The 7500-nt window shown below is 39.9% G+C and overlaps 3 protein-coding genes and 1 pseudogene across 5 annotated transcripts in view; 3 read left to right on the top strand and 1 right to left on the bottom strand.

Annotated features, from left to right (window-relative positions):
• The window catches only part of LOC138024263 (uncharacterized), a 1453-nt gene extending 1329 nt beyond the window's left edge, over positions 1-124 (top strand). Inside the window, exon 1 of the mRNA XM_068871412.1 lies at positions 1-124. This exon is cut by the window's left edge and continues 1329 nt beyond it. The gene's annotated coding sequence lies outside the window, so the exon portion shown is untranslated.
• The window catches only part of LOC138024267 (single-stranded DNA-binding protein 3-like), a 699715-nt gene that overhangs the window by 604303 nt on the left and 87912 nt on the right, over positions 1-7500 (bottom strand). The gene's annotated exons all lie outside the window — the stretch shown is intronic.
• LOC138024274 (uncharacterized) overlaps positions 1-7500 on the top strand; it is an 847896-nt gene that overhangs the window by 180934 nt on the left and 659462 nt on the right. The gene's annotated exons all lie outside the window — the stretch shown is intronic.
• Positions 4506-5522, top strand: LOC138024762 (melanocyte-stimulating hormone receptor-like; annotated as a pseudogene).

Consider the following 7500-nt stretch of genomic DNA (forward strand, 5'->3'; position numbering starts at 1 on the left):
TATTCATGTTGTATCCAAAGCGTATGTGTGAATAAACTTGTTTAAACTTGGAACGAAGAAAATTCTGTACTGTGTTTGCCGGAATGGCTATAGCAGTTTAAAAGCGTATTTCTTAGAGAATCCGGGGGGGGGGGGGGGGGGGGTGACAGTGGAAGTAGCAGCTCTTGGTTCAGACGCATATTTCTGTAAACCCTGATAAAGTTTAACTGTTACCCTAATTAGTTTTTTGTCTGAATTATAGGAAGACCTTTCCATTTAAGTAAAGATTTGCTCGTTTCAAGTCAAAACAACGGGAAATAATGTACGGTATGTTGCTCAGGAAATGTTTTTGTTCCACTTGTTGCACTCGCATGACATAGCCTGTTGCAAATCATACGGCCTGTGTTTTGTGTTTAACCATGCTGAACGTCAGGACCCTATTGAAAGCCAATATAATTAATCATTTACGAACACTTCTACGATGACTGCTTTTTTGGTATCCTCTGTTATTCTCGCTGGCCCTCTAGGATCTTCAATAGTCTGCGATCGTCTCAAATCACATGCCAACTGTGAAAACACCCAGAAAGGATATTGTTGTGCGTTGATATACAGGCTTCAACATCTCCATCAATAAAGAAATCTCTACGAGTAAAAAAACGTTTTATTGCTAAAATTGCGTTCATAACTTCGAGTATCATAGCTCCACTTGATATCATATCCGCAGTTCAATGTATGATTCATTTCATATATCATTTCATTCGTTGGTTCATTCATTGCATGAGAAGCCACAAATGACCAGCTCCTTACGTCAGTGGCTTCATAGCGCAGTCGGTCAGAGCGTCGCAGCGGTTTTTCAGGCGAGGATCATAGCTACATTTAAGGAAACCTCAGTCTATAAAACTCCAACCTATATGCTTGAGAAATAACTTATGACAGCAGCTGGATAGAATCCCCTCCAATACACCCAAACAAAGGAGTTAATCATCCACATCAGTGGTTTATGCCTAATTGATCAAAAACGAAAACAAAAATGTAATGAGCGTATCGTAGTTTATGTATTTACTGTGCGCAAATTAGATAAGAGTACTAGTGTTCTTCTGGCATGGGTGGGCTCCCCAGCACAGTCACAAATGAGTCTATTTTTAGAATACCCGTTCCCGCGAAATTCAGTTGTCATTTCTCCGAAAAAACATGGCAAAAGCAGTCACGCGTGACATCGCTTCATCTGATTGGTTTAAATTGGCGGCCCATTGTTTGTTTTCGCGCGTAAAGTGTATCTAAAAATAAGCTCACTTGTGACTGTGAAGGGGCAAGACCGTATATTGATAGAGAAAGATTCTTATCTAATTAATTCTTGTTGTGTGCTCTCAAGGAAAACGGCTTATCTACCTTAATTCGGAAATTCGTTAAGTCAATTAAGACATAACATAGGTATTTGATATGCATAAAGATTTATAGATAGTAAGAGATGAGCTATTATGGATCAAAGAATGTATCCAGAATGAAGACAAGCTTACCGGACGTTGAGTTGCGTTCAAATGGGCTTTTATTGACCGAATGCATAAATGGCGACAAAAAATGTATTCTTTTGTTTATGTGCTAATGAGACTCACTAGCCTCGCTCTCAAGCAACCTTTCTTTTGTATTTTATCCATGCAAACGAGGCTACTGAGGCCAATTAGCACATAAACAAGAGAATATTTTTTGGGCCGCCATTTATGCATTCGGTCTATTAAGCCCAGCATTTTATTACGGTCCTCTTGCAACTTGAAGGCTTTTCCCCTTATGCACAAATGAAATGAAATGAAATAATGAAACTGCATTAAATGGGCCCTTTGCAGGATAGTGATCACATGGTACAAAAACCGCCATACTGGGACGCAAATTGCCCACATTGACAAATAAAACAAAGAAAATTAAGATTAACTAGCTTTGTTTTAGATGTCCCAGTGCGCAATTTTGCGTCCCAGTATGGCGGATTTGGGCAAAGGGCCCATTGTGGGCTTGATATCAGGCGGGCGTTCAGTTTGTATTCTGTGGCCGTGAAGGACCGGGGAGGAATCGGAAGCAAAGTGTAAGAGCGCATTTCCGAACGGTTGAAACTGAACCCCCACAGGAACCCACACAGTCAGGTAGGACACTTCATGGTAAATACATAACAAAAAAACTTTGGGGCCGAACAGGGAGACGATAATCGATCGTTTCATGCTCCCTAAGTATATCGTTTGAAGTGTTTAGTAACTCCTTAGAACTATTTAATCCGAAGCACATGTTCGGGATTTGTTAGTTTTTAATGACCGTCGCGGTCATGAAGAATCTTCACCTTGTCAGTGTAACGCATTGTTGTGTATTTGTCATAGAGTGTCCCACCTGACTGTGGCAGATCCGTTCTGGGTTCTCGAAAGTCCCCAAACTTTTTCGGGCCCGAAAAGCCATTTGTGAAACCGGTCAGTGTAAAACGCAGACTGCAAACCAGGGGTAAAATGCAGACTGAGGTTATAACATAACTGTTGAAAAAGCCCAAACCTTAGAAATGCTAACCTTAGGCCTAATTAGGCCTAAAACAATATTTAGGCTTAACTGGTAGCATTTCTAATGTGTTTGGGATTTTTCAACAGTTAAATTATTAGCTCAGTCTGCATTTTACCCCCGGTCTGCAGTCTGCAGTCTGCGTTTTACACTAACCGTTTGTGAAACTGCTAACCATGCACTTGTTTTGGAAAGCCGATCTTTTAACATGTTTTTAAGCCAGTTAAAAGAAACATGTCTGTAAAGTTTGACGACCTAAATCCTCTCTGTTCTTGAGATACAGAAGACATTGTGACACCCGAAAATGGCCCGTAAAGTTTCGGGATTTTCGAGAAACGGGCCCCTGGTCACAACCACTTTCGATTTGCTGTTGCCTCTGTTTATCAAAGCAAAGCAATGTTGATTGTTTCTTTGAAAAACCACTCCTTTGTAGGAAAGATACTTTTCGTCTTTGGCCGAAGAGCCTTGATTAGAAATCGAACGCAAACTGCGGTGACAAACATGAGGCTAACATGAGGCTAACATGAGGACTTGACGTCGTTTCGTATGTCTCAACAGACATCTGGAGAAGTAACGGTTACCGTTAGCTAATTTTTTTGAAATATATAACAATAATTTGAGTAGCTTATGAGGTAATATTGATAGTAACAAAAGGAGGTAATACAATACGAAGATATACAAGAAACAATAAAAACAAGAGAGAATATATCCCAATAAAAATATAACTTTCGCTGCTAACGAATTCATTTAACGTATTCATTTCGTGATCTTCCGCCATCCTTAAGTGAATACGTTAGCATCGAAAAGCTGTATCTTTATTAATAAGTTTTACAGGTGCATTAGGTATATGCATTTCAGGTATGCGCTTGTTTAGCCTTATGTTTGTCACCGTAGTTTGCGTTCAATTAGAAAGACTGCCAGTTTGTGGTCATTACAGGGATTATCAGTCACACGCGCCCTTCAACGACTTTTTTTTTCATTTTTCGAAACCAAATTTGAATGGACGTCAATGAAACATTTTATTGACGTCCACCCAAAATTTAGTTTCGAAAAATGAAAAAAGGTCATTGAGGGGCGCTTGTGACTGATAATCCCTGTGATGACGATAAACTGGGAGTCTTTCTAACGACTCGATCTCATAACAAAGAATTGTTAACTGCGCGTGTAACTGGTAACCGCCGCAATGCATTTTGCATTCATGCAGTTGGGATATGTATTTCCCTTTAATTTCACCAGGATAATGAAGAGTGTTTTGATTACCCGTCGTAAACCAAAGTAATTGCGAGGACAAAACACAATAGAACCCAGAACTGAACCAATCAGAATGATTGAAAGCAACTCCTTCTAATTTACTAAAAGCCTGGGAAAATACTCTCGTACAAGGCTCAATTTGTTTGGTTTCGCTTCTCATTGGTCGAAAAGGTGGCATGAGCTTTCCAATGCAATCACTAACCTTAGCAGCGGCATTCAGGCAATTTCAGTTCCTCCAACAATCAATTAAGCTTTACTCGGTTATTTCAAGTCCTCGAGCCTTTGAGTGACAACCATACCATTTCTCGGGATTTGGGAAAGACGGCTGTTTATTAAACTCGTGTTGTTCTCAAAGCCTTAAAATTAAATAATTAATTATAGCATGACAGTAACTGTGCCAAAGTAATTAAAAGACCAAAACGACAGGAAACAACTCAGAATTGTGTATTACGGTGAAGTTTGTTAGGGTATGTGTTTTTAATTTATGGTTAAAATTGACTCTCTAGAGAAAAAAATTGAAAATGGGATTAATTCTATGTCGAGTGCTTCATGGACACGTTTCTTAACAACTGGGTTGCTGTCACATTTTTTTGGCATAAAAGGCCGCAAAGATAATACTATTTGAATAAGTGAATTCAGGGACTCTTTCACCGAACAAACACAGCGATGTGGCGGTTTATTAGCATCGATGCTATTTCAATTCAAATCCTTTCGCGTCTTATTTCGAGAAGAAGCCATCGTTTTCAATGGCTCATAACTATTCCTTCGATTTTCCGGCGTTCTGTTTCCATCTCCCAGATCCTTTTTTTTCAGCAGGCTCATCTTCGCTATATAAGCAATTTAATCACTAGTGTTTTAAACGCATTTTTCGCTCCATTCGCAGTTATCGTTAACGTCTTGGTGTGTTTTGCCATAATTGTCAATTCATCGCTTTGCTCGCCATCGTGCCTCTTAATAGCATGTTTAGCTTTCTCGAATATTCTCGTTAGCGGAATCGTACAACCGAGTTACATCGCTTATCGTCTCGGCGAAATTCACGAAGGTTACGTCCGATGCATGACCAGGATATGGTATGGGTCATTTTTTTACATCTGCTATGGTGTCTCTGTTACGACCTTGAGCGCAATCAGTTTCGAGCGCTATCTAGCGCTTAGACTGCACCTTCGCTACAAATGCCTCGTCACTGCGAAACGCGTTTTAATGGTAATCATCTTCATCTGGGTTCTCAACATTGCGCTCGCATCTCTACAGTGAGTACACAATGCAATCGCCCGAGCCCTGCACCTGTTTTCGTGGTTGGCTTTCCTGATCATTGCGGTGATTTCGCAACTGAAAATCCACGTCATCGTTCGCCACCATCGGCGTCAAATTATGAGACAACAGCTGCCACTGTCTTCCTCTAACCATCATCATTTTAAAACGCAAGTGAAGTTAGCAGTCGACATAGCTTACGTTGTTGGAATTTATTTCTTGTTTATCTTCTTCCTGTCCTTGTCGTTACAGCTTTGCACCAGCTAGTTATTGGTCATATAGAAACCTACGATTACCACAGTTCGAGCGAAACTGTTGCTTTTTTAAACTCATTTATAAATTCATTGATTTGTCTCTTGCGAGGCGAGGAGATTCGAGGTGCTGTTAGGAAGCTTCTCAGAGATAGGCTCTGCAAGAAAGGCGACCCAGAAAGCTCGAAAGATCCTTCAAGAGTTCGAAGAAATTTTGAAAATGCTGTAAATCTGAGCACAGAGGGGCTTCGAAGGTACTGAGGGTTATCAACATCATCATCATCATCATCATCATCATCATCATCATCATCATCATCATCATCATCATCATCATCGTCATTAACATCATCACCACCGACATGAGTATTATCATCATCGACATCATCATTAACATCATCAGCATCATGTTATCTTCATCGACATCAGTATGATCATCATCAACATCGTCATTGATTGTGAAATTATGTGGTGCGAGATTATAATTTCAAACCCATATTCTCGTATAATGGTTGGGGTCTGTTATAGACCTCCTTCTAAAGATGTTTCTTATTTGCTGGAGCTGGAAAAATCATTATGCCTGTTAGAGAGAAGTGGAAATACCTTAACTACTTTATTACTTGGAGATTTTAATCTGCCCAATGTTGACTGGTCCAATCCGTCTTGTCCAATTGGTTCTGATACATTATCCTCGACGTTCTGCTCCATATGTCAGGATTATTTTTTCCATCAAATGGTCTTGAATCCTACGAGGGGCGATAATATATTGGATTTGGTGTTATCTACGGCTCCTGATCTGTTGTTTGACCTTAATGTTAACGAGGGACTTGGTAACTCATAACTCCATTGAATTTAATTTGAGGCTCAAAATCTTACAACCAAAGCTAAGTCCTACGATTGTTTATAACTTTGGCGCTGCCTATTGGAATAATCTGCGATACGATTTCTCAAATATACCTTGGAATACTGCTTTCTTACTGGATGATATAAATGATGTTTGGGATGCGTGGAGAGCACTGTTTATGGAGGCAGTTGAACGTAATATTCCAACAAGGTCGCTGAAGCACAAAAGGAATGTACCATGGCTTAATTCTGGTTTAATCCCTAGTTTTGAAGAAACGGCGTTTGTGGAAGAAAGCAAAATCCTCAATGGACCCTGTCAAATGGGCTAAATACAAGTCCTTTAGCAATAAGGTGAAGGATAGTTTGAAAAAAGCGTACGGGAATTATGTTGCTAATCTAACAGCATCTTTGCCTTCCAAGCTGAAAAAATTTTGGTCGTTCGTAAAATCACGCACTGGTAATGCTAGTATTCCCAGCTGTGTTGAATATGATGGTCAATCTGCCTTTACGCCAAAAGACAAAGCTGATTTATCCAATAAATTCTTTCATAGTGTTTTTAGTGAAAGATCTAGTGAGCTGGTTTATGAGGATGTTACACCTTTCACTGAAAGCACGGTTGATGACTTATCATGTTCAGTGGCTGATGTTTATAAAGTTCTTAGTTCCCTTGATGTAAATAAAGCGAATTGGCCTGATGCAATCTTACCTAGAATTCTGAAGGAATGTGCCCCTGAATTGGCACCATCAATATCACAGCTGTTTAATTTTTCATTGGTTCATGGCAAGTTACCAAGTGTCTGGAAATCTGCCAATGTTGTTCCAATTCATAAATCTGGCGAACGCACTTTGGCTGAAAATTATCGACCAGTTTCTCTTACGAGTATTTTAGCAAAGGCCTTGGAGCGTATTATCCATAAGCATATTATGAAGTTCCTGACACATCATAGGCTGCTGAGTGAGAGCCAGCATGGTTTTAGAGAAGCTCGTTCATGTGTTACTCAACTTCTTCAGCTGCTACATTCATGGTTCAGTTTTCTTGAGAAAGGTGCCTCAGTCGATGTGATCTTTTTGGACTTTGCAAAAGCCTTTGACAAGGTTTCTCATCGTCATAAGTTGCAGTGTTATGGCATTCGGGGTCATTTGTTTTCCTGGTTTCACGATTATCTGTCAGACCGTACACAAAGAGTCATTATTGGAGGTCATTCATCAGAATGGATGGAAGTGTCCTCTGGTGTCCCTCGAGGGAGTATATTAGGGCCACTTCTTTTCCTGGTGTATATAAATGACTTCCCCCTAAATGTAAGCTGTAGTACAGAGCTTTTTGCTGATGACAGTGTTCTTTATCGTAATATCACATCTGTAGATGATTGTGTTGAGTTTCAGGGTGATCTTTTGTCTG

This window comes from Montipora capricornis, chromosome 11 (genome assembly GCF_036669925.1).
Source record: "Montipora capricornis isolate CH-2021 chromosome 11, ASM3666992v2, whole genome shotgun sequence".
Taxonomy (NCBI): Eukaryota; Metazoa; Cnidaria; class Anthozoa; order Scleractinia; family Acroporidae; genus Montipora; species Montipora capricornis.